At 38.2% G+C, this 27,413-nt stretch overlaps 1 protein-coding gene and 1 long non-coding RNA gene across 12 annotated transcripts in view; one reads left to right on the plus strand and one right to left on the minus strand.

The window, feature by feature from the left end:
• Window positions 1-27,413, minus strand: part of DLGAP1 (DLG associated protein 1) — an 843,303-nt gene that overhangs the window by 397,535 nt on the left and 418,355 nt on the right. The gene's annotated exons all lie outside the window — the stretch shown is intronic.
• The window catches only part of LOC139084836 (uncharacterized), a 36,117-nt gene continuing 18,263 nt past the window's right edge, over window positions 9,560-27,413 (plus strand). The window contains exons 1-2 of the long non-coding RNA XR_011542629.1: window positions 9,560-9,681; window positions 21,939-21,993. This is a non-coding gene — a long non-coding RNA (uncharacterized lncRNA). The remainder of the gene's footprint in view (window positions 9,682-21,938; window positions 21,994-27,413) is intronic.

Below are 27,413 nucleotides of genomic sequence, written 5' to 3' on the forward strand. Positions count from 1 at the left end.
GACCAACTCTCAGTCTTGGCCAAATTGCCTGCCAAGTGGGTTTTTCTTTTCTTTTTTTTCTCTGCTTTAAGTAATTTTGTTCTTTCTGAACCCTGACAAACTGGAAAATTCTGAGGACAGCCCAGGGCTTTGTAGCAGTGGGCAGCAGTGAGTCCACTGGAGAAGACAGAGATAATATCTTAGGGTCCTTCAGTTCAGGACTTTTAAATATTTTCTGAAGAAGTTTTCAGCTTTCTAAGGGAAGCTTCAGATATCAATATCCTTCAATCAAAAAGACCTCGCTTTAGGAGGAGAGAAAAAGACCAGTCTCTCCGAGAATACATCAGGGGTTTGTCTCTCTCCCAGCATGGCCACTGGCTGCTTTTCTTCTTTCTTGGGCTAAATGTCCTAGGGCTCCTGCTTTGGTTTAAAAGTGAAACATAAAGAACTTACTATTAATTGGGTAAACAAGAGCATGACGCTGAATCAATTCAAGGTCAAAAGGCCGAGTAGAGGAAAAGGGCTTTAGGTGGCTGAACCAGAGAAGACATGAGCATGAGGTTCACATGGCTAGGCAGGATTTTAACATTTATAAGTGACAAACATAAAAGCAGTACAATCCATACAAGGGAATACAGCCTTAAAAAGGAAGAAAATCTTGTCACATACTACTACACGGACAAACCTTGAGGACGTTATGCTAAGTGAAATAAGACGGTCACAAAAAGGCAAATCCTGTCTGACTGCACTTATAGGAGGTGACTCAAGTCGTCAAATCCATGGAGACAGAAAATAGAATGGCTGTTGCCAGGGGATGGGGAGTTATTGTTTAACGGGTATGGAGTTTCAGTTTTGCAAGATGAAAACGTTCTGGAGATCCGTTCCACAACAATGTGAACGTGTTTAAGACCATTGAACTGTATACTCAATGATAGTTAAAAGAGCAATGTTTATATTACCCATATTTTACCACAATGAATAAAATGCATTATAGAAAATGCAGAGAATAGAAAAAATGAAATAAGCATCACCCATAATTCTCGCCACCCTAACACATTACTGTCATGCTTTCCTTCTGGTGTTTTCTTCTCCATGTATATTTTTATGTAATATTTATTTTCTTCATGTTATTGTGAAGTCTTTTAATTTTGTATCTACTCCTGGAGTATCAGAATATTGCTTTGTTCATTTCCTTCTAATTTGAGGTATACTGTCATGTTAAATGTCTTGTGCTTCTAACTTTTTACATTTTTATATTGTTTTCTTTTTTCTATTTGAATGTTCCTTTTTTATTGAGATATAATTGACATTTAACCTCATGAAGTGATTGCCACAATAAGTTTAGTTAACATCCATCGTCTCACATAGTTACAAATTTTTTTCTTGTGATGAGAGCTTTTAAGATCTATTCTCTTTGCAACTTTCAAACATGCAAATATTGTTAACTATAGTCACCACGCTATACATTACATCCCTATGACTTATTTATCTTATAACTGGAAGATTGTACCTTTTGACCACCTTCACCAATTTTGCCCATCCCCTGCCCCCTACCTCTGGCAACCATCAATCTACTCTGTTTCTATGAGTTCAGTGTTGTTTTTTGAAATATATTTGACATATAACATTGCATAAATTTAAGGTGTACAACATGTTAATTGGATACATTTCTTTATTGTAATATGATTGCCATTGTAGCAATAATTACAACCTCTATCATGTTACATACGTATCATTTCTTCTTAGTGGTTGGAATAATTAAGTTCTATTCTCTTAGCAAGTGTGATGATTATAATACAATAATTGCCTATATTTACCATACTGTGCATTAAATCTCTAAGGCTTATTTACTACTTGTTCTAAGTCTGTACCTTGTCACAATATCTTATCCCCTCAACCCCCTTCCCCTGGTAACCACCATTTTACTCTCTGTTTTATGAGTTTGGCTTTATTCCATATTGCATGAGTGATATATAGTATTTGTCTTTCCATTTGGTTTATCTCACATAGCATAATGTTCTCAATATCCATCCATGTGAGTTTGGCTTTTTTCAGATTCTACGTACAAGTGAGATCATACAGTACTGTTCTTTCTCTGACTTATTTAATTTAGCATAATGCCCTCAAGGTACATTCATGTTGTTGCTAATGAGAAGATTTCCTTCTTTTGTATGGTTGAAGAATATTCCAATGTGTATATATATGCCACATTTTCTTTATCCATTCATCTGTCAGTGGACACTTAGGTTGCTTCCATGTTTTGGCTAATGTAAATGATGCTGCAGTGAACATTGGGATGCAGAAATCTTTATGAGTTAGTGATTTGGTTTCCTTTGGATATATATCCAGAAGTGGAATTGCTGGATTATGTGGTGGTTCCTTTTTTTGATTTTTCGGGGAACCTCCATACTGTTTTTCATAATGGCTGCACCATTTACATTTTCACCAACAGTGCTTAAAGGTTCCCTTATCTCCACATCTTCCTCAACACTTAGGATTTCTTGTCTTTTTGATAATACCCATTCTAACAGGGTGAGGTGATATCTCATTGTGGTTTTGACTTACATTTCCTTGATTTAGTGATGTTGAGCATCTTTTCACGTACCTGTTGGCCATCTGGATGTCTTCTTTAGAAAAAGGTCTATTCAGATCCTCTGCCATTTTTTGATCAGATTGTTTTTCTTCTGTTGAGTTGTATAAGTTCTTTACATATTTGGGATATTAACCCCTTATCAGATATATGATTTGCAAATATTTTCTCCTATTCCATAGGTTGTCTTTCCATTTTGTTAATGGTTTCCTTTGTTGTACAGAAGCTATTTAGTCTGATGTAGTCCCACTTGTTTATTTTTGTTGCCTTTGGTTTTGGTGTAAAATCCAAAAAATCATTGCCAAAACCCATGTCAAAGAGCTTATCCCTTATATTTTCTTCTAAGACATTTATGGTTTCAGGTTTCATGTCTTACGGTTCAAGTCCCTAGTCCGTTTTGAGTTGATTTTTAAAAATTAATTAATTACTTTATTTATTTTTGAATGTACATTATATTTCGAATTCTGTGTACATTACATCATGTTCACCACCTGAAAACTAATTATAGTCCATCCCCTCACATGTGAGCCTAATCACCCTTTTTGCCCTCCCCCCTCTCCCCTTCCCCTATGGTAACCACCAATCCAATCTCTAATGCTATGGGGTTTTTTGTCATTGTTTTTATCTTCTACTTATGATTGAGATCACACGGTATTTGACTTTCTCCCTCTGACTTATTTCACTCAGCATAATACCCTCAAAGTCCATCCATATTGTCACAAATGGCCGGATTTCATCATTTCTTATGCCTGAGTAGTAGTCCATCGTGTATAAATACCATATCTTCTTTATCCATTTGTCCCTTGATGGGCACCTAGGTTGCCTCCAAGTCTTGGCTATTGTGTATAATACTGCAATGAACATAGGGGTGCAAGTATCTTTATGCCTTTGTGTTTTCAAGTTCTTTGGATAGATACCCAGCAGTGGGATAGCTGGATCATATGGTAGATCTACCCTTAATTTTCTGAGGATACTCCAAACTGCTTTCCATAGTGGTTGCACCCGTTTGCACTCCCACCAGCAGTGAACAAGGGTTCCCTTCTCTCCACATCCTCTCCAACATTTGTTGTTTCCTGTCTTGTTAATTATAGCCATTCTGACAGGAGTGAGGTGATACCTCATTGTAGTTTTGATTTGCATTTCCCTGACAGCTAATGACGTTGAGTATCTTTTCATATGCCTGTTGGCCATCCATATATCTTCTTTGAAGAAATCTCTGTTCAGATCTTTTGCCCATTTTCTAATTGGATTGTTGTTTTTTGCTGTTGTTGAGCTGTATGAGTTCTTTGTATATTTTGGATATTAACCCCTTATCTGATATATGGTTGGCAAATATCTTCTCCCAATTGTTAGGCTGTCTTTTCGTTTTGTTGATGGTTTCCTTTGCTGTGCAGAAGCTTTGTAGTTTGATGTAGTCCCATTTGTTCATTTTTTCTTTTGTTTCCCTTGCCCAGTAAGACATGGGACTTGAAAATATGCTGCTCAGACTGATGTCAAAGAACATACTGCCTACATTTTCTTCTAGAAGTTTCATACTTTCGAGTCTTACATTCAAGTCTTTAATCCATTTTGAGTTGATTTTTGTGCATGGTGTAAGGGAATGGTCTACTTTCATTCTTTTGCATGCGGCTGTCCAGTTTTCCCAGCACCATTTATTGAAGAGACTCTCCTTTCTCCATTGTATGCTCTTGGCTCCCTTGTCGAATATTAGCTGTCCATAAATGTGTGGGTTTACTTCTGGGCTCTCAGTTCTGTTCCACTGATCTGAGCATCTGTTTTTGTGCCAGTACCATGCTGTTTTGGTTACTATGAATTTGTAGTATATTTTGAAAACAGGGAGTGTGATACCTCCAGCTTTTTTCTTTTTTCTCAGGAATCCTTTGGCTATTTGGGGTCTTTTGTTGTTTCATATAAATTTTAGGATTCTTTGTTCTATTTCTGTGAAAAATGTTGTTGGAACTTTGATAGGGATTGCGTTGAATCTATAGATTGCTTTAGGAAGTATGGACATTTTAACGATGTTAATTCTTCCAATCCAAGAGCACGGAATATCTTTCCATTTCTTTGTGTCTTCTTTGATTTCTTTCAACAATGTTTTATAGTTTTGAGTGTACAGATCTTTCACCTCTTTGGTTAAGTTTATTCCTAGGTATTTTATTCTTTTTGTTGCAATTGTAACTGGGATTGTATTCTTAATTTCCCCTTCTGCTACTTTGTTGCTAGTGTATAGAAATGCAAGCTATTTTTGTATGTTGATTTTGTATCCTGCGACTTGACTGTTTTCCTGTATTGTTTCTAAAAGTTTTTTGGTGGAATCTTTAGGGTTTTCTAGATATAAAATCGTGTCATCTGCAAAGAGTGGCAGTTTCACTTCTTCTTTTCCAATGTGGATCCCTTTTATTTCTTTTTCTTGCCTGATTGCTCTGGCTAGGACTTCCAATACTATGATAAATAAGAGTGGTAACAGTGGGCATCCTTGTCTGGTTCCTGTTCTTAGAGGGATAGCTTTCAGTTTTTCTCCACTGAGAATGATATTTGCTGTGGGTTTGTCATATATGGCCTTTATTATGTTGAGGTATTTTCCTTCTATACCCATTTTATTTAGAGTTTTTATCATAAATGGATGCTATATCTTGTCAAATGCTTTCTCTGCATCTATTGAGATGATCATGTGAATTTTATTCTTCATTTTGTTAATGTGGTGTACCACGTTGATATATTTGCAGATGTTGAACCATCCCTGCATCCCTGGAGTGAAACCCACTTGATCATGATGTATGATCTTTTTAATGTATTGTTGTATTCAATTTGCTAGTATTTTGTTGAGGATTTTTGAATCGATGTTCATCAGTGATATTGGCCTGTAATTTTCTTTTTTTGTGTTGTCCTTGTCTGGTTTTGGAATCAGGATAATGTTTGCTTCGTAGAAGAAGTTAGGAAGCCTCCCCTCCTCTTCAATTTTTTGGAAGAGTTTGAGAAGGATAGGTATTAAGTCTTCTTTGAATGTTTGGTAGAATTCACCAGGGAAGCCATCTGGTCCTGGACTTTTATTTTTTGGGAGGTTTTTGATTGCTATTTCGATCTCCTTACTGGTGATTGGTCTATTAAAATTTTCTACTTCTTCTTGGTCCAGTTTTGGAAGGTCATATGTTTCTAAGAATTTATCCATTTCTTCTAGATTATCCAAATTGTTGGCGTATAGCTTTTCATAGTATTCTCTTATTATCTTTTGTATTTCTGAGGTGTCCGTTGTAATCTCTCCTCTTTCATTTCTGATTTTATTTATTTGAGCCTTCTCTCTTTTTTTCTTGGTGAGTCTAGCTAAGGGTTTGTCAATTTTGTTTGTCTTGTCAAAGAACCAGCTCTTGGTTTCATTAATTTTTTCTATTGCTTTTTAGTCTCTATATTGTTTATTTCTGCTCTGATTTTTATTATTTCCTTCCTTCTGCTGATTTTGGGCTTTGTTTGTTATTCTTTTTCCAGTACCTTTAGGTTCACTTTTAGATTGTCTATTTGGGATTTTTCTTCTTTGTTGAGGTAGGCGTGAATTGCTATAAACTTCCCTTGTAGAACCACTTTTGCTGTATCCCAAAGATTTTGGCATGTCGTGTTTTCATTTTCATTTGTCTCCAGGAATTTTTTGATGTCTTCTTTGATTTCTTCATTGACCCAATCGTTGTTCAGTAGCATTTTGTTTAATCTCCACATCGTTTTTTTTAAAGATTTTATTTTTTCCTTTTTCTCCCCAAAGACCCCCAGTACATAGTTGTATATTCTTCGTTGTGGGTCCTTCTAGTTGTGACATGTGGGACGTTGCCTCAGCGTGGTTTGATGAGCAGTGCCATGTCCGCGCCCAGGATTCGAACCAACGAAACACTGGGCCGCCGGCAGCGGAGCACGCGAACTTAACCACTCGGCCACGGGGCCAGCCCCTTAATCTCCACATTTTTGTGGCTTTTCTGGTTTTCTTCCTGTAGTTGATTTCCAGTTTCATACCTTTGTGTTCAGAAAAGATGCATGGTGTTATTTCAATCTTCTTAAATTTATTGAGACTTGTTTTGTGGCCTAATATGTGATCAATCCTGGAGAATAGTCCATGGGTATTTGAAAAGAATGTGTATTCTGTGGTTTTTGGATGGAATGTTCTGTATATATCTACTAAGTCCATGTGGTCTAATGTGTCCTTTAAGGTCAGTGTTTCCTTATTGATCTTCTGTTTGGACGATCTATCCATTGGTCTAAGTGGAGTGTTGAAGTCCCCTACTATTATTGTGTTACTGTCCATTTCTCCTTTTATGTCTGTTAATAATTGCTTTATATATTTAGGTGCTCCTATATTGGGCGCATAGATATTTACAAGTGTTATATTTTCTTCTTGAATTGTTCCTTTTATCATTATGTAGTGCCCACCTTTGTCTCTTATGACAGTTTTTGTTTTAAAGTCTATTTTGTCTGATATAAGTATTGCTACCCCTGCTTTGTTTTCTTTGCCATTGACATGGAATATCTTTTTCCATCCTTTCACTTTCAGTTTGTGAGTGTCTGTAGGTCTGAAGTGTGTCTCTTGCATGCAGCAAATACATGGGTCTTGTTTTTTTAATCCAATTGGCCATCCTATGGCATTTGATTGGAGCATTTAGTCCATTGACATTTAAAGTAGCTATCGATAAGTATGTATTTATTGCCATTTTGTCACTTTTTTTTTTTTCTGGGTGTTTTAGTAGTTCTTCTCTGTTCCTTTCTTTTTCTCTTGCTCTCTTCACTTGTGGTTTGATGGCTATCTTTAGTAATACGTTTGGTTTCTTTTGTCTTACTTTTTTTCTTGCTTGTTATAGGTTTCTGATTTGTGATTACCATGAAGATACTATTTAATATACTATGCATATAACAGTCTATATTAAGTAGATAGACTCTTTAGCTTGACCTCTTTATAAAAGCTCTACTTTTTCACTCCCCTCCTCCCACATTATTTGATTTTCAAATCATATATAGTCTCTTGTTTAGTGTGTGTCTATCCATTACCCTCTTATCATTGAAATAGGTGATTTTAGTACATTTGTCTTTTAACCTTCATATTATCTTCACAGGTAGTTGTTCTGGTGCCTTTACTATATTTTTACAGTACAAGTGATTTTATTGCCTGGTTTTTTGTTGTTGTTGTTTTGTTTTTTTGATAATTTTTTTTAATCTCTATTTGTGGTCATTGCTTTCCCACTTAAATAAGTCCCTTCAGCATTTCTTGCAGAACTGGCTTCTTGGTGATAAACTCCTTTAATTTTTGCTTGTCTGGGAAGCTCTTTATCTCTCCTTCCATTCTGAATGACAACCTTGATGGATAGAGTATTCTTGGCTCTAGGTTTTTTCCTTTTAGCACTTTAAATATGTCATGCCATTCTCTTCTCACCTATAGGGTCTCTGCTGAGAAGTCTGCTGATAGCCTGATGGGCTTCCTTTTATATGTCACTTGTGGCCTGTCTCTTGCTGCTTTTAGGATTTTGTCTTTGTTTTTAATTTTGGACATTTTGATTATAATATGTCTCGGGTGGGCCTCTTTGGGCTTATCTTGTTTGGAGCTCTCTGTGCTTCCTGAACTTGGATGTCTGTTTCCTTCCTCAGGTTAGGAAAATTTTTCTCTATTATTTCGACAAATAAATTTTCTGCCCCTTTGTCTCTCTCTTCTCCTTCTTGGACCCCTATAATCTGAATGTTAGCATGCTTGATATTGTCCCAGAGTTCCCTTACACTGTTCTCATTCTGTCTAATTTTTTTCTCTTTTCTGTTCTGCTTGGGTGATCTCCTCTAGTCTTTCATCTAGCTCGCTGATCCATTCTTCTGCTTCCTCTACTCTGCTATTGAGTCCCTCTAGTGAATTTCTCATTTCGAGTATAGTATTCTTCATTTCTGATTTTTTTTTAATATCTTCCAGTTCTTTGCTGATATGCTCACTGTGTTCATCCATTCTTCTCCGCATATCTGTGAGCATCCTCATGATATTTTGTTTGAACTCTTTGTCGAGTAGGTCACTAGTTTCTGTTTCACTTAGTCCTTTTTCTGGGGTTTTCTACTGTTCCCTTGCTTGGAAAGTATTCCTTTGCCTCCTCATTATGCCTCTTTCTCTGTGCTATTTTCTTTGTACTAGGTGAGTCCACTATGTCTCCTGATCTTGGAGAAGTGGCTTTATGTATGAGATGCCTTATGAGGCCCAGCAGTGTGCTTCCCTCTCGTCACCAGTCCATAAGAACCAGGAGCGACCCCTTTGTGAACTACTTGTGTCCTTCTGCTGTGGCAGGGTTGCTCCCGCTGCAGGGACCCGGGGAGTCTAGTCTTTCCTTCTCTGGCCAGCTGCTTGCAAATCCGGTTTGGGGAGCCTCAGCACTGTTGGCTACAAAGTCTATCAGCACACTCCTATTGCAATTTTCCTCTTAAGTGGGTTGGTACCCAGTGTAGCCGGTTGCTAGGCTCAGGGGCTTACAGTTGTGATAGGCCTCAGGCCAACAACGCTGTTGTCAGTTCTCTTAGGAGTGTAGCTGAGTGCAGCTGGCCCTTGGCATGAGGGCACTCAATTGTTTCAGGCTTTGGAAGGTGGGGCTGATCCTTTTTATGGCTATTTGTGAAGCACAGGTCTTCTGCCGCTGATAAGCCTCACCCCCGACAGGACCACATACACTGTCAACACAGTCCTGGTCCATGCACATTTCTCAACCCCCTGGAGCATACCCCGATGCCACACTGCAGAGGCCCCCACCTCTCCACCAATACCCCCCACAGTTCACCTTGTTCTCACACAGGCCCTGCCCCACAGAGGCAGACACCCTTGCCTGCCTGTAGAGGATCAAGGCACCCAGTCAACGCAGGCTGAAAAGTAGCCTGAGGGCTTGCTGTTAGGTGGGGCCAGTCCCTAGGGCAGGTTGCCTGCCCTGGCTGAACTGGATTCAATCTGTGCTCTAGTGAGTGTGGCAGACCCCTGGGCTAACAGGCCAAAAGATGAACCTCAATGACCCCCACCCGGTCCATATCAGCACGCCTGGACCAGCTCAGAACAATGGCCCCCACCAAGTCTCAGTCTCTGGAGAGGTCCCTCCTCTCACCAAGATGCCCCCAGAGCCCACCAGGTGAGTCTCGTTTCACCAAAGGACTGTCAGCCTTCTCTCTGTTGATTTTAGGTTGCTGCAATGAATGAGTTTGTGTGTTGGCCCTTTAAGACCCGGGTCTTTTCGGCTTTTGGCCGATAGCTTTTCTAGGGTATCCTTGCTGCAGTTAATAGCCAGCAAAGCCAGAGAGTAAGACCCCCGTCTCAGCTGGGCTGAATTGAGTTGATTTTTGTGTAAGGTATAAGATAGTGATCCAGTTTCATTCTTTTGTATGTGGCTATCTAGTTTTCCCAACCCCTTTTATTGAAAAGACTATATTGTTTTCTTATGATTATTTCTTGTAATAGAATTGTTGATTCAAAGGCATGAATCCATTCTTAGCATTTATTGTATGAGCCAAATTGCTTTTCAAGAGACCCATATTAAATTATAATGCTATTAGCAAGATATAAAGATACAATTATCATCATGACCTAATCTCCGATGACATATTAAAAACAATAATTTAATAGGAAAAAAATTCCATCTCATGATTTAAACTTGCATTTCTTTAAATTGCTAGTGATGTTAAATCATTAACATGTCTTTATATGACTCTTTTGTAGCTATATTGTCTCTCTTTAAAATTTTCTTGACACATATATGTTGATGTTTTTATTAGTACTTTTCATTTTATTTTAAAGCCATATTAAAATGTTATGTAATCAATTATATTCTTACTTTTACGGTTTCTTCTATTGGTCCAAAGCTTAAAAGTTCTTCCCACTCTAGAACTTTTGAAGACTGTTTCATTTTTTTCCCCCTAGTTTTCTTATAATTTAATTTTGCACACTCAGCTCCTCTTCCATTTGGAATTTTCTGTGTGTATAGGATGGGTTTTGATAGGCAGGGAGGCAGAGGAGGGCATATAACTGGGGGAACAGCACAGTAAAATTTTAGAAGTCGGATTAAATGAAGAATATGTGGAAGGCATAAAAATAATCTGCTTGTCTGGGTGAGGTGGTTGTACTGAGTAATGAAGATATGATGAGAGGTAGAAAGGTCAAGAAGGGAAAAGAGGAATGGCTAAAAGAGTCTGATTGGTGCCTCATGGTCTACTCCAGAGGTGACACACACTGCCTCAACTGGCTCTTGGCTAATTGGAGGTAGTAGCAAGACCTGGGAGCAGTGGCTCAGCTTTTAACAGGAACATCAGCTCCATAAGAAAGACCGTCAAATTAGAGATATCCGGTTTTGGAGCAGTGCCTGATGAGCAGGAACAGGAAGTACTTATGGCTAATAATAATTTCCGTCCAAAATGAGGTGGGATTTTCATCTTTGCCTGTGGTAATTTTGTTCAATGTGATTTAAATTGTGTTTGCAAAAGGATGTTTTCCTAATTTCTAGCAGAATAATTGAGCTTTGCATTAGATGTGCAGGTGTTACTGCCACATTTCTTTCTTATTCCTCTCTGAAAAAAAACCTCTCCAATTTTCATTGCCTTATTCTTTCTGTAGGGTCCAGATAATATATCCATATGTCACTACTGCTCATTTTCTGAGGTTACTTTTTAAAGATAAGATCTTGGTTCATTTTTATATAGATTCCTATTTTTAAAGGATGCTCAAATAACAAATACATTGGAAACAGTGAAACATCAAAATATGAGAAAATTACACATTAGAAATACTTGCCTACAAAAGGCCCATATTTCTGGATAGGGAGAGTGCAGGGTATTGCCCCTGTGGGAAAAATGTACTTATTTATTAAATCAGAACACCTTTTAAAAGACTCAGATCATAGTTATTTTTGAAGAAGTCTTGGTTTTCCTCCCCACTTCCTCCTATGCCACCTTTTGTGATATGACTCAAAGCTAGCAAGGAGATGGACACAGGAGCATAACTCAGACATGGCTGAGATGACAACCCACGCTGGAGTCACATACAAGAGGGAAGGAGGCAGGTTTTTGGCAGGAGAGAGTTAAAAGCTTACAAAAGGGTTTAGGGCCCACAGAGGAAGTGAAGGAAGAAAGAGTTCCTGGGGAATGTTCTCTGCCCATTGCAAAGGGGTAGCTCATCATGCTGCAGAAGGTCTGACAGCTAAGAGCAGGGGCCTGGAAAGAACTTAGAGAATGAGTCAACTAGGTAAGAAAAGCTCACCTCAAATCTCTTATGCCCTTCAGACTCTGGGTTGGAATAAAATGCTTGAAATTGAAATAAAGAACCGATTGAATATCGCCTGGTTGTCCCAGAATGGACTGGATTGGATAATAGAGAATTTGTGGTGGACTGCACCACAGATATATATATATATATATGACAAAGTGTTGGGTTACATTTTGTAGCAATTCCTTGATCATCCTAATCCAATGATTCCTTCCTCCTCTGAGCTCCTAAAACATACTTTTTGTCACTATTACCATATGACAACTCCTATGCAGTTAACTTGATTGTTCTTTATTACGTTGTTGTTGGTTACTGTTTAACTTTTCATTATGGGTATTATAATCTAGAAAATACTTATGCTTTTAGAACAGGACGGACAGACCTGTGACATAGGGTGGGTAATTTACCTTCTCTGAACATCAATGGGGGTAATGTCAGGTGCCTCTCAGAGAGGTGGTGAGGTTTCAGTGGGATAGCCTATGAGAAGTTGTTATTATCTATGCGCCTGACACACAGTAGGCCCTTCAGACATTCATTGCGTTTATATCCCTCTTTCCCCTCATCATTATGACTTTTCTCCCCAGCTGGCCTGGAAGCTTAGTGATTGCAAGGAGCCTATTTTCCACGTCATGGTATATTCTATAGCACTTTAGCAGAAAGCCTTGCAGAGTTGAGGTGGTTATAGTTACTTAGTAATTTAGTTTGAGAATATGATGGAATAGTGAAGGATGAAAATAAGAAGCCTCAATTGCTTACACATTTTACAAGATTTGTTTTAAAAACTTTTTTCTTGGAGGTAATTTTCTACAATTATTAAACTTTCACATGATGACTGAAGAGTAAAATGGTATTAATATTGTTTGTATCTGAAGAATTACAATCACATATCAAGAACATAGGTTCCTGTAAGATTTACTCAGAGAAAATATTAGAGTAATCAAAGGAATACAGATGAATATTTATTTTTTAAGAAGGAAATCCTACCATCTGTGACAACATGGATGAACGCAGAGGACATCATGGTAAGTAAAATAAGCCAGTGACAAAAGGACAAATATTGCATAATTGCAATATTCCACTTACATGAGGTATCTAAAATTGTCCAACTCATAGAAACAGAATAGGATGATAGTTGCGAGGGGCTGGGGGGAGGGGAAATGGGGAGTTGCTGTTCACTGAGCATAAGGTTTCGGTTGTGCCGGATGAATAAATTCTAGAAATCTGCTCTACAACACTGTGTCTATAGAACTTACAAATTTGTTAGGCGGGTAGATCTCATGTTAAGTACTTTTACCCAAAAAAAAGAAGCTTTTGTTTTTCTCTCCCCAAAGCCCCAGTACATAGTTGTACATCCTAGCTGTAAGTCATTCTAGCTCTTCAACACGGGATGCTGTCACAGCATGGCCTGATGAGCAGTGTGTAGGTCCTTGCCCAGGATCCAATCCAGTGAACCCTGGGCTGCCGAAGCACAGCATGTAAATTTAACCACTCAGCCACAGGGCCAGCCCCAAGAATATTTGTTTTTTAGATTGATTTTGCCTTATCTGACATCTCATAGCAAAATTATAAGCACATTTCTTACTCATTAATCGAGCATTTTCAAGAGTTTAGGGGATATCCACAAGAATAGGCAAAAGATACCTTGAATTAATAATAATCATCTTAAGGGCTGCCATTCCTTGAAATCAACTTTATGCCAGGTACTCATTTAATCTCACGACAATGCTAGAAAGGCAAGTTTACTTGTATGTTCTAACAGGACCCTAAACTCAACATTTCCAAAATAAAACCCATTTTCCTGGTGTGCTCACCACTGTCAGTCTCTGCCACGAGCAGATAAGGCAGCCAAGACCCCCACAAAGCCTCTGTCACTTGCTAAGTTCCCACTAGCTTGTTACTGGGGGGTGAAAATAGATTTTCCACTAAGGAACATACAAAATGAGCTGTCTCTGGAGTTCCACAGTTTGAGACAGGTTTAGGTGAAAAAAAAAATGTTTTGAGTCCTCTATTGAAAATGAATACTAGATTAAATCGCAAAAGAATGTAAACTGAGAAAAGAATGATTAACACACCAATGTAAGATTATGGTATTCTTCACACCCACCTTCCTGCCAAGAACAAAAAATCTAAATTCCCCGGCCCCCCCCAAAATATCTTCCATTGTGAGAGAAGCATTTGCAAAACTTATCAAGATGTGGAAATAAATCATTAGCCCACTCTGACGTCTACGGTAGTTTTTGAAGAGAGAACACAGCAGCAGGAAGGTTACGGCTGGGCGGGTTTTCAGCGCACAGCCCCATTATGATGGCAGGTGCTAGTGAAATGCTGCCACAGGGACCTGGAACTGTGACTTGAAGGAGAGATATGAAAAGACAGGTGACTTGAAATTCCTAAAGGGAAGAAAGGCATGGAAAGCCCTATTTGGTCAGAAATAATGGAAAGAAGAGAAGAAGAGGCTCCTGTAGACAGACAGAAGACAAAAAAACACCCTCCCTGAATGGGAAAGCTTCAGCAACTTCTCCACTTTGTTATCTTTCGAAAGGAAAAAAATCAGAAAACCACAAGACAAAGCATACAGTATCGTGACCGTTTTTGCTTGTGATTTTCACCTGGATTTTGGGATGCGGATTTTACTGATGAAAAAAAATCACCTCAAAAAGTAATTCCACTGAGACATCATTTATGCTTCTCAGCTAATTTGGTATACATATGCACATTATTTAGGTCATTTTTGACTCATTACAGGCACTATGCTCCATGGTACACAGAACTGAAAAGGTGCAATGTTAAAAATTAACTTTGCAATGTTATTATATAATGGGAGATGTTTAATTGGGCACGATCTCAGAGAATGCCAGTTCTGGTACCACTTAACATACAAACAAAAAGAGGAGCGTGTGCTTCTATAGTCCTTTGCTTCTGTTAAAGATCTAATACTCATTCTCTTCCCTATTTATGAGTTTTCTTACCTTCTGTTATGGGTTGAACTTTTGTCCCCTCAAAATTCATATGTCGAAGTCGTATCCCCCTAGTACCTCGGAATATGGCTGTATTTGGAGATAGAACCTTTAAATAGGTTATCGAGTTTAAAATGAGGTCACTAGGGTGGGCCCTAATCCTCTATGACTGGTGTCCTTATCAGGAGAGGAGATTCAGACACAACGACCACATAAAGACTTCCATCTGCAAGCTAAGGAGAGAGGCCTCAGGAGAACCCGACACTTTGATTTTGGACGTCTAGGCTCCAGAACTGCGAGAAAATAAATTCCTGTTGTTTTAGCCCCCGAGTCCGTGGTACTTGTTCTGACAGCCCCAGCAGACTAACACACCTCCTAAGTGCAGGTAATCTTCACCAGTCCCCACTCCGATCAGGGTGCTTTCTTCTCAACATTCTCTCAGAGATCTCGTCACTTCAATTACCCCAAGTCTCACCTCCGATAGATTATTCAAATAGATATCCCAAGGCCCCACTTAGCTACTGAGTGCAGTTTCACGTATTTTGGATGCCTTCGAGACTGTTTCACATGTTTCTCACTAGAATGAGCTTAGCAAGCACTCTAAAGTCAATATGTCTAACATCACTTCTCCTCCCATGAGACAGGTTAGTCACCTCACTGTCATCTGGTCACCCAGGCTTCAGACTCTAATGCCATCTCGAACTTGTTCTCTTGAGACTTTTCACAGTGTAGTAGTCATCACCTCTCTGCTCTTACTTCATTTCCCTTTCTTTGGCATTCTATCTGCCTCAGCTTTGGGAAGTCCTATCATACCTAGGCTGTCTAGAGTCAACGTCTAACCAGATTCCTGCTTCCAGTCTGACTGTGTAGCCAGGCATGTTGCACTCAGTCCAGAATAATCTTCTGGCTACTAATCCATTTCAGTCTTTGGGACATGAATTCTCCTGCCCAAAGAATTTAGTCAGCCCTGAAGGCCCTGTAGCATTTGATTCCTGACTACTGTTGTTGTCCATTATTCCCCAGCGTGTCCTCCATTCTAATCAAATGGGTTTATTTACTGATTCTGAGCATGCCTGTGTTCAGTCAGTGAGGAATGACTGTCTCCTATTTCTGCCTCACTGTTTTTGCTCAAGTCATTTTCCCTTCTCAGAAATCCCTTCCATTTATCGAATCTTACCCATTCTTCAAAGGCAATTTTAGATCTAATTCCCGTGCAAGCCCTTATTCAAAGACGCCAGCCAGACGATCTGCTTGCTTGAGCTTCTGTAGCATATCCCGTTTCTCTTTCTATCTTGATTAGCAAGTACTTCTGAGCCAAATGCGATGTTCCATCCCAACAGCCATCTCTTATTTCAGGCTATAGTCACACTTCTCTTCTCTTCTTAATGTGATTTATGATATTTCTTTTAGTTCCCTTTTAACTCTCTTAGGAATATATGCTTTTCTAACAGGAGGCCTCAAATGCACAAGGCCTGCCTCATAATAAGCTCTCAATAAATATAAACTATTAATTATAAGCTATTGATAATTATATATTATGTTAACATTATATAATGTAACATTAATTTAGATTTATATATTAATATAATTAATATACATTACATAATTGTATATAACATATGATAATTACATATAACTAATATATTTATATAATTAATTATAATAAGTAAATAAAAAGTTCTGCCATTTGTAGCCCATGGCACTCAAATGTTGTCATTTAAAAGAAATCACTTTTCATTATTAGCTATATTTTTGGGGTGTATGATATAACTTTCCTATCAGACTTTACTGTTTAAAGGCTGGGGCCTTTGTCTTACGTTTTTTTTTTGCTGAGAACAAAGCTTGGCATAAAATTAGTAATCTGTAAATGTTTTCTGCTCAATGAAAATGAATGTAGTACTTCTTAAGCAGACTCACATATGTTTTCATATAAATTGATAAACCTAAAGGAAGGGCTTACTGCTCAGTAGTACTTTTTTCATAAATGCAGAAACATCTGCTTTTGGATTTTAGGGAGACTTTTCTTTCTTTACATTTTTGCAGGCTTGAAAAATAGTTGTGCTCCATAAATATCCCAGCATGAGTCATTTGCTTAACCAGGCATCTGCTTACTCATTAGCCAAATGCTCTTCATTTTAAGTCATACACTTAAATGAATTTTCTCCCGTGCCTCTCTCCTTCGCCCAGGAGCCAGAAAAGTGACGCACAGGTATTTTTCTGGAATATTAAAGAGGTAGAGATCTGCCTTTGACATGAGGGGGTCTAAACTTCATGAAGTCGTAGGAAGCCACCCTAGCTCAAATTATTAAGTTGTTTGTATACGCTTTGATTGTCCCACTAACACACATGATGCTTCATCTCCCATTCCCATCTCTCCCCATACACCTCTGGAACATCCTCTTCCCATTCAAAGTCTTCGTTCTTTTATTTTCTCCTGTCACCATCACCTGCCTAATATGTACGTTTGTAGTCTGTGTCAAGAACCACTCGCAGAAGCCATTTATTTCAATAAGTACAAGGGAATGACAAGTATTTTTGTAAATCCTTTCGTAAAGATGGAGCTACAGATCAACTCCTATAGTTAGACCGCTTACAGCTATCACTTTGGATTCTTCAACTTATTTTAAATGATCAATACAAAGCAGTCATTTGCAATTTCTATCCCAGACAACCACTGTTCTACTGTCTGCAATGACCTGGGTTTAAGAATTTTATTTTAACTTAACAATACTCCTTTACTACAAATAAATTCATTTATGGCAATGGATATTTGATTCACATTATTCTTTCCCATCTAAGAGAGGTGACTCATACTATTACCTTCTCTAAAAATGGTGAACATCATCAGTGGTTCCTTCTTATGGAAGGCGATAAATGCCTAAATGTTTTGGAAGAAGCCAAAGAAGAACAGAACTTTAATTTCTAGAAAGCCCAAATGAGAGGAACTAGGTACCGTTCTCCAGAGTTTCCATTTATAGTATGGCTATTCTCAACAGGGTTCCAATCTGATGTGGATTTTTTCCAGCCTGCAGAGGGCATCTCAAACACCCAGAGCTGACACTTAGTTGGTATGCGTTCAGAATGACTGCACGTGGTTGAAGTCAACAGTTGCTAAAATCACTTTTATGCTATCGTCCTGAGCCCCCTGGCTCCCCAGCCCTTCCACTGTAACATCCTGCCTCCCACAAAAATGCTCTATAGTTTAGCGACGAACTAGTTAATGCCTGACACCAGAGGGATCAACAGCACCAGGCTCCGGCTAGGCAGAGATATTCTGAATGGTTACTGGTTAAATGTTTTGTATATTGCCCTGCAAACAGCATTTGTTTCTAGGTAGATTAGATACTACTGATTTTCTGGAAAGCAATCTGAACGTGCTAACTTTCAGAATGAGGGCATTTCCCTCCCTAGGGTTTATTTTCCTCATCTGTGAAATGGTGTGGTGTCTCGGCTTAGTTTTCAGACTGGGTTCTAGAGTTCCCTCAAGGTGAGACTGCTGATGATGGGACTCTGGGCCCCATTTCAAGCAGAGAGGTCCCTCTTTATCTGGCCTACTCATTGGGATCCTCTCTACCTTTTTTGTTTGTAGAAAGGATTTTTGAAAAATGGATTTTGCTGCAAAAAATAAAAGGTTGAAAACAGCTGACTTAAAGGAACACTAATCTTTCATCCTATTTCAAAATTCTAAAATTCAATTATTACCATAATTATAAAAAAATTACATCTCTATAATAATAGCTAGTACGTATACTGGGCCTACTGTGTGCCAGGCATTGCTCCAAGTGCTTTCATATTTAAACTCAATCTACAAAACAACACCATGAGCTAGTTTTGTAATTATTATTACACCTATTAAAACTTTAAAAAGAGTATGTTCAGATATATTTATTTGTACTCTATAATTTCCTTAGATTCATTTGAGTTCATAATTTATTCAAAGGCAATAATCCTACAATGACTATTTAATGAAATATAAATTATGATATTGTCTTTCTTATGTACTATAATTACAGATTTCTAGACATATTTTTAAGAGCATTTTTGTCTTTAACTCTTGGATTTCATTAAACTAACAGAGTAGCCACTGTTCACGTACTTTCTCTGTGGCTTGTACGGTTTGTTTCTTCATTCTCAATCGAGATCTGGAAATGGGTTTTTAATGACAGTCTGTGGACATGAATCCAGGTAGCTCTAAACATGCTTGGAAATTTCCTCAGCACCAGTTATTGACTCTCAGTTCTTTTTTTTTTTTTTGAGGAAGATTACCCCTGAGCTAACATCCACTGCCAAGCCTCCTCTTTTTGCTGAGGAAGGCTGGCCCTGAGCTAACATCCGTGCCCATCTTCCTCTACTTTATATGTGGGACGCCTACCACAGCATGGCTTGCCAAGCGGTGCCATGTCCGCACTCGGGATCCTGGCTGGCGAACCCAGGCCACCAAAGTGGAATGCGTGCACTTAACCGCTGCGCCACCAGGCGGCCCCCTGACTCTCAGTTCTTAACTGGGATAAACAACTGGAAGGAAATCTGAGCATGAAATTCCTCATTGAGGTCCTTTCCACAGGAGTTTACGGAAGAGACCATGGAGCCCCTGCTGCCTCACCCGCCCTCCACTGTCGTGCTTCTTTGGTCCTTGGGTGCTCAGTATCTTCTCTACTTCTCTCTCCCACAGCTCTGCCAAAATACACTTCTGTAGGGGAGGGAGCGAGTCTGGCTGTCTTCCCTTGATCAGCGCCTCCCGGGTCCATGCTGGTGGTCGACATTGTCTTTTCTGGGTCCAGGAGGGGTGAGGAATGGAAACTGAAGCTGTATAGGACGAGGACGAGAAGGTGTTTTAATAAAGTGACAGGGCACAGGGGAGAGAAACTACACTGATTCCTGCAGCCACTGTGGGCAGGAACGGAGCCGATGCACCCCGAGGCGTCGTTGGAAGAGAAGGAAGACGGACTGTGCTGTCCACTGGAGGTCTCTGCAGAGGGGCTGTGCCACAGCTCGCCCGGGTGATAAGGGGGTTCAAACAGGATGCATGGAGAGACCAGATGAGCTCTATGCAGCCTCAACTACCCATCCAGACTCCAACCATTCTGTCCTACTGATCTCAAAAGTATACTTTGACTTATAGTCCTAATTTTAGGTTAAAAACCTCATTTCCTGAATCTCTAAAGCAGCAGTCCATTCTGAGATTTTATACCTGACATCTTACTCAGGCTTTCTCAATATTCAAATGACCAGAATTAAGTCGGATTCTTATCCCTTTGTATTTGTAGATCTGCCTCCCTCTTTTTGGCGTTGGGGTAGAGTTGAAAAGAAGTAAGAGACATTGTTGCTTTATGTCAGGAGTCAAAGTCTTAAGCTGGGAGGAAGCTCTGTCAGGGAAGGTCCAGCATTGGCCAGTGGGAGTGTGGGAATCGGGGGCGTCAGGGACTGTGACATCACACCACAGAGGCAGCAGGCGCCTTGGCCACCCCTGAAGTCAGTGTGCCTGGAAGACCCGGACCTTTGTGGGGTCTCCTCTGGGGACCTACAGCCTGAGCAGCCTGGAGAAGCAGGGAGATATTTTCTGGATGGCACTGCCCTTGTCCCCAGAGCTATGTGGGATTTGGGCTGAGACAGCTAAAAATACACAATGCACATTCCTGCATTAGTATGTTAATATGGCGCTTACTCTCCAGATTAGGCCTCTAATGTCTCGTCCTACCCTTCTCCCCACAAAAAGAAAACTTTATTACATGCAGAATTTTTCAGTGTAGTTGTTGGTTATCTCATTATAACTAACCACTTTAACTTCTTTTTATTCTGTCCTGCCTTGACATACTTTCTAGAAAAGATGCCTTCCTTTGCGATATTTCCAAAAATGACAAGTTGACGAGAAACTGGAGACTGGGCTTGCACCCCACAGAGTCCACCTTTCCCCTGATGGCTAAGCCAGTCATGTTGTTCCACAGCAAACGTAATAAATCTGGCTTAACAAAACAGTGCGTGCAGAAAAACCCCTTTACTCTTTGCAATTTCTTTCTATATGCCTAAAAGATGTCACTAAGAAGGTACATCCTTAGATTTGTTTCCCCTATTTTAATGATTTAAAGCATCTTTTGAAAAGATTTCTTTGCTGGAACATCCTTGGCCAAGCAACTCTTTAGCAAAGTAGGCAAGTCTGGTGGCCCTACTTGCTCCTTTGAACTGAGGTTATAGATATTTTTTTAAGGTACAGATCTGTTAGCTTTTCTCTTCATTTTTTCCAAAAATAATGCCTGTAAAAAACTACCTATTTAAATTAGGTCTCATTGTTAGTCACTTGTACAACCTGTACAAATCAACTGAATATAAATATTGGCGCTGATAAATGCACAAACATTTAAAAATAATTAAAATTTCTTTGTAATGACTATCAAGATTATTTAGCTAACAGTGGTCCCTGGAAGATCTTTAAGACCTATTTATAAAAGATGTGAGAAGATGTACCCTGGTAATCACCAGAGAATCCAGCAATATTAAATTTGCCTCAATGCAGGTAACAGAATCCAGTTTTTAATTTTGCTCAGGACAGTTAGAGGATAATTAGTCAGTTTTGTGATGCGGTTGCATATAGGAAGACTACAGAAGATCACAAAATAGCCACATCCCCGGCAGAAATGTACAAACCCATCCCATTTGTCTGCGTTTCTGCCAAGGATTATCTTCAGAAGCAAGCAGACAAACAGCAAAGCCGACTGTGCAAAGCCCACCCATGCAGGACCCACTCAGTGCACCAGCCATGCAAGTGGGAAGATAGGAATCAACAGTGCAGGGGACAGAAAATGGAAAGGAGTTTGGAAACAAAATAAGACAAGGTTTCCTTTGAATAATGTAGAGGACACTTAGAAAATAGAAAAATAACAGAATGAATTTTATCCACTGCTAAATTTCAGAGCAGAGTATGATTTTTGGAAGAAAGCCATTGGCTTTAATCAATTGCTTTCTTACAGAACTTTGTCCATACACATGTGACAAAATCATCAGTCATTTAATGATAGCGTAATTAGAATGAAACCATCGAGATCTACTTTTCTTTCATCCTTTCAGGAAAAATCAGGAGGGGAGAGGTATGGAGGGGTGAGGATGGGACGCAATGACAGCAATATTTTATGAAAGTGACAACATGCGTTGCATTTGATTTTTTTTGTTTTTTCTGCCACAGTTTCAAGTGGATCATAAGAAGAAAAGAAAAATCTGTAAATTAGCCAAACAAGAAGGTGAGATTCCCATGGTTCAGGTGGGGATGATTATTTTAGTTAGGGCTGTAATGGCACCTCCTTTGAGATACAGGAGACAGCGAATCCAGTCTCTCTTCTTGCCGGATCACTGACTGAGCTCTCCAAACTCGAGAAGCAGTGGTTCCACTGAATCCACTTGAAAGCCTGTCATGTCAAGATGTTGAGAAGAAAAAGTTCTAGAATTTTATGTCACAGAAAGTGCTTCCTTTTGAATCACACAAAAGACAAGATATGTGAGACAGGGAATAAAAATCCCATCTAAAAGCCTGACATTTGTAAGGAAGTTTCCTTAAAATATTGTTTTCCCTTTGTTTTGGTAAGAATGCGGTGAGTGAAGTAAAAAGCTAAGGAGGGAACCACACAGACAACCTCCAACAAACAGTAAGACTATCTTCACTGCGTCAGTACATTCAGTGGCCCCGTTATTCTCCAGTTGCTGTGACCACCCCTCCCTCAGTTGTCCGCCCTTCCCTGTCTAGCTCTGGGTGCTCAAGCGAGGCACTAGCTGAAGGGCAGAGGCTGGGAGGACAGACAGTTCTGGTCTGTCTGCCCCACTTCCTCCCAGCGTTCGTGTTTCAGCAGTGGTTCCTCTAGGACGCAGCTCCTTTACGGATCCAGTTCTCGCAGGCTCACACGGTTCCCACAGGCTCGGGAAACACTATTCCTTGCCGTCTTCTGTCCCTTCACGTGTAGGGTGTGGAGTGACTGCTCCCCAACGTGCTTATTTCTGGGTAACTCAACCTCTCTGGTTGCTTTCTCTTACCCCTGCCCACTGCTCTGTAAACAGCCCCTTCGGAAATCCTCATTTCAACCTTTTGAAGTGAGGTCTCTTTCCCATGAGATTCTGACCGATATGGTGAGACTAAAAATACCTGAAACCTGATAGAAACCGTGGTGAGCTGCAATTTCAAGCTGCAAAAAGCTAGATTATTGTCACTATATGGAGGAGAGCGAACCATTTATTGTTTATAAACTCCCAAGACAAATAGGCTGTAGAAATTCCAGGTACAATTTCAAAGCCGAAAAGAGCTGAAGAAATGAATCAGAATCAACTAGGATTAATTATATTAATCATGCACTTTTATGACTACCTGAACCAACTGCTGCTAGACCGTACATTGCAAACGAAATAATGTGAACTCTCTAGAATGATTTGTTAAAATTTAAGCAGGTCAAACCTACAATTCGGAGCATAGCTCAAATACTACTTATAGATTTCAATATTCTAAAAGAGAAAAAAAAAGAATTGATGTTTTGCCCGAAGATTAGAAAATTCACTGCATATTAAAAAGGCATTGGCATTTAGCAGTCTGCTTGTTCCGGGTCTGACATGTAAATGTTCACCTTACTGTCATATATTTAGTGTCTATAGACTGTACCCGATACTCTTTGCAAAGTATACCATAAAGTCTGTGCACCAAGAATTTTATAGCCTTAAAACAGACAAAATATAATTTTAGAAAATGTAAAAATGTTTTTATAACTTCTGATTTTTTAGTTTTGACCTTTCAGTTTTGGTCCTATTCTCTTCTGTAGATAATGAGTGACATTATGAGTTAATTACCACACTTGGTCTTAGCCAAATTGCCGAGAAGTGATAGGGTTAATTACTTAACAGACTTTTGTTGACTTGGAATTCCACTAGATTAAATTTAACTGAGGATGTCACCAAAAGATTGTCACTAAGCTAAAGGGCTCAGGGTTTCTGCATAGAGTCTCTTCCAAAAGATTGTGATTTACCTGCATATGGTCCATATAACTTCAGAAAAGGAAGGTTAAACAAACAAATTCTTTTGTTGCCATTCGACCCCATTTGTTGCATTAGCGTTTGGTAGTTAGATTTGAGCCATCCTTTGAAATCCTCGAGATCTTTGTGCTAACAGCACTGCCCCCTAGTGTTCTCTCGCTTTGGTGCAGCATGGGTAAAGGAAAAGAAAATTCCAAGATTTATTTTCAATATATATACTGTATTTATCAGTGTATTCCTATGTGGGTGTACAAGCTATCTTTCTATGGGTTAGCTAGACATTTTATCATGTTTACTTGTCCTGATAAAAGATTAAAGCAGGCTAACCTCGCATAATTTTTTTCATAAATGAGTAAAACTAGAAGTAAAAGTTTAGATATCATTAAATAATTTCTAATTTAATGAACTGAGAGACAAATTACCTAATATTTTTTGGTGCCTACTGTCTTAGGTATGTAAGAAATGTCATATTAAAATTGAAGTCTGAGTAAACTTAATTCAATACCTAACTTTTAAAGTTTCTGACATTTTATAATACATTTATTAATTTGATCTCTGGGGGAAAATAGTAAAGATGGAGAGGAGAACGAGGAAGATTTTAAAATTTTACATGTCTAATTTGGTTCATCTTATATTTTAATCAAGAAAATTAAAGTAAGTTCATTCTCATGAGATGTAGGAATGCTATTTGGAGATTTAGGAATTGGTGAGTTTTAAACAAAGCCTTTCTAATAGTAGAGAAATAATAACTATGTATTTATGTATCTGGTAAAATTGAGATAATGAAGTTTTCAGATTATTTAAAAACTGAAAATTTCAGGAAGAATAAATTGTATATCAGTGTTTTCCATAGTATAGTTCACATACCACTGGTGATAGAATAAATTACTTTAGGTAATGCAAATATACACGTTTTTAATTGTTATGCACTTATTTTTATGAGCAACAGTGAAAATGTTACTGAGATGTCAAATATATGAGTTCACAGATATTAATATTTAGGACTATTTTATACATGAATTATAACGCTTGGACACATACATTTTTAGTAACTTTGACTCTCACTAAAACGGATTAGAAATATGAATTGCAGTGTTTCAGAAAGCCTGGATTTTGCTGTTTCCATTCTTCTGGTGTCATTTAACATGTTCCTCTGTTCAAGGTCTTTCCTCTAAGTTGCTTTCCTTTAAGCACAATTAGCGCAGAGCTGTCTAAATAGAAACATAATATTAGCTGTAAATATCATTTTAAATTTTATAATGACATTTAAAAAAAGAAAAAGATATAGTTGAAATTAGTTTTAATGATATGATTTTTATATCCATATATATCCAAATCTTATTTTAGCCTGTAGCCAATATTAAAAATTATCAAGATCATTTACATTGTTTTTTCATACTAAGTTTTTGCAATCCAGTGTGTATTTTACACTTACAGCACATCTCAAATTGGCCTACCCACATTTCAAATGCTCAATAGCCACCTGTGGCTAGTACTGAATAGCACAGACCTAGGGATGTCATCAGATTAAGGTTCAATTTTTGGCAAAAATAACCCCGAGGTGGTGTTGTACACCTGCATCCAGACACACATGTCTGGTGGCTTTTTTGTGATATCAACAGTCATTGATGACCATTGTCTAGATCGAATAATTCGTTAAAGGCAGTAAAATGGTGATATTGTCTCCTTCATTTTAAAATTCCTCCTTCATTTATTAGATGGAATACTTCTCTAAGAAGAAACATCTCCTTATCCACTACTTGGTTACTTGGAATAATTTGCATAGGGAAGGCTGGATAAATATTTGATCTCTTCTCTTTATTTGCTAGTACGTAAAGTAATAATTTTGGTTTCCTTACATTTTCAGGATGGTCAATAGTATTTTATTTTCACAGTAACATTAGGAATTCATGAACTTTAACACATTTGATGTGTTTCCATCCAGTGCTGTTATTGTATTTATTGTTGTTCAAATTTGCTCATCTTAGCTGCTGGAAGTCTCTTTAACTTGCTCTTAGTGTTATGATATCACTAAAGCAGCCTTTCATATTCTGGGGTCATCTTGTAGATTTCCTGCCACAGACCTGTAATCAGCCATTTCTTCAAGGAGCCCTTGATGACTTTTAGTGGTAAACGGTGTGTAGAGACCATGATCACACTGGGCGGGATTGAGCACTGTTTCTAAGTCTTTTCAGAAGACAAAGCTGGGGATCATTTAGTTTAATAAAAGAATGTGCATCAGAAATAATGATATTTCCTATTCAAATTCAAGATTAGAGGATTTTTTTTAACCATATGTTCTCTTCCCATGTCAAATATTCAGGATTTTAATGACCGGAGTATAATTACTCATTTGCTTTTTCTATAATACACACACACACAACAGTCTCAGAACAAATATTAAGACTGCCAGCAACAAAATGATTAAAAAACCAGTTTAAGCTTCTTTGCAGTTGTTTTTGTCCTTATGATAACAACCCACTTAGGACGAAAAGTCAAATCAACGTGTTTTAGAGTCACTAGGAATAGTCCTTTCAGTGCAGTTATGCCATCTACTGGATACACAGGCACAGTTGTCTCAATTTGTTTTGGATGTTTAGGGATTGCTTTATTTTAAACTTAATTTTGTTTTATAATTATGTAGAGTTTTATATGACTCTAAAGTCAAATTTACAAAACAAATCTAGTTTCTATCCCAATCTCTCTGTCCTACTTCCTTCCTCTATCTTTAGGTAAGTATTTTATTTTTGAAAGCTGTGCTTTATCATTTCATTAATATGTTAATATATACTTTTATACATAAAATTAATACATATATCTCATATATACTTTTTAGCCCTCTCCCTTTCATTAGATAAATGGTAGCATAATTTGCAGACTTTTCTTCACCCAAAATAAGTATATATATTATTCCAAGTGGAGAAAAGTATATATACATATATATAAAATAACATATAATAATATATATATATACACTATACATATTAACCTGGAGTATTGGATTTTGCTTTGTTAGGTAATCTGAAAATCTTTTTTAAAAAATAGGTGAATTAAGCCTTTTTACATTTATTAATAGGGTCTAAATGTTTGACATGTTAAAAGATGAACTGAGGCATATTAAAAATTTTAACACTTTATTTGAGCACAAATCAGTTCTAATTGGGCAGCAGCTGCAGGTGGTTAGGAGCGCTCCAATGATGGGAGCTCAGGGAGAGACTTTTACAGAGAAAAGGTGAAAGCGAAGAAAGGAAATTTCTGATTGGCTGTAGCTTAAAGCCTAGTTGGCTGTTTGTAATGGGTTGTCCTTAGGTTTCAATTTTGTAACTTTGAGACATTTCAGGCTTAGAATTTGGTTTGCTTACACAGACTGCCACAACATTAGAGCCACCTCAGTCTAATGGCCTCCTTGTTTAATTAAGGTAACAGACCTGTTTTGTTGTATTTATGTTACCTATATTTCCATACACACACACACACACACACACACACACACCCCTATATCTATATTGTATTTATATTCCTATTCTTTCACTGTGTGGTCTATACCAATGCTGGTCCATGAACTGTTTGTTACCAAGCCATGACATAGGTACAGAAAGTTAAAACATTTAGCAGCATTTAGGCAATTTGTCATTTGCCAAATTTAGGCAAT

This window comes from Equus przewalskii, chromosome 7, assembly GCF_037783145.1.
Source record: "Equus przewalskii isolate Varuska chromosome 7, EquPr2, whole genome shotgun sequence".
Lineage (NCBI taxonomy): Eukaryota > Metazoa > Chordata > Mammalia > Perissodactyla > Equidae > Equus > Equus przewalskii.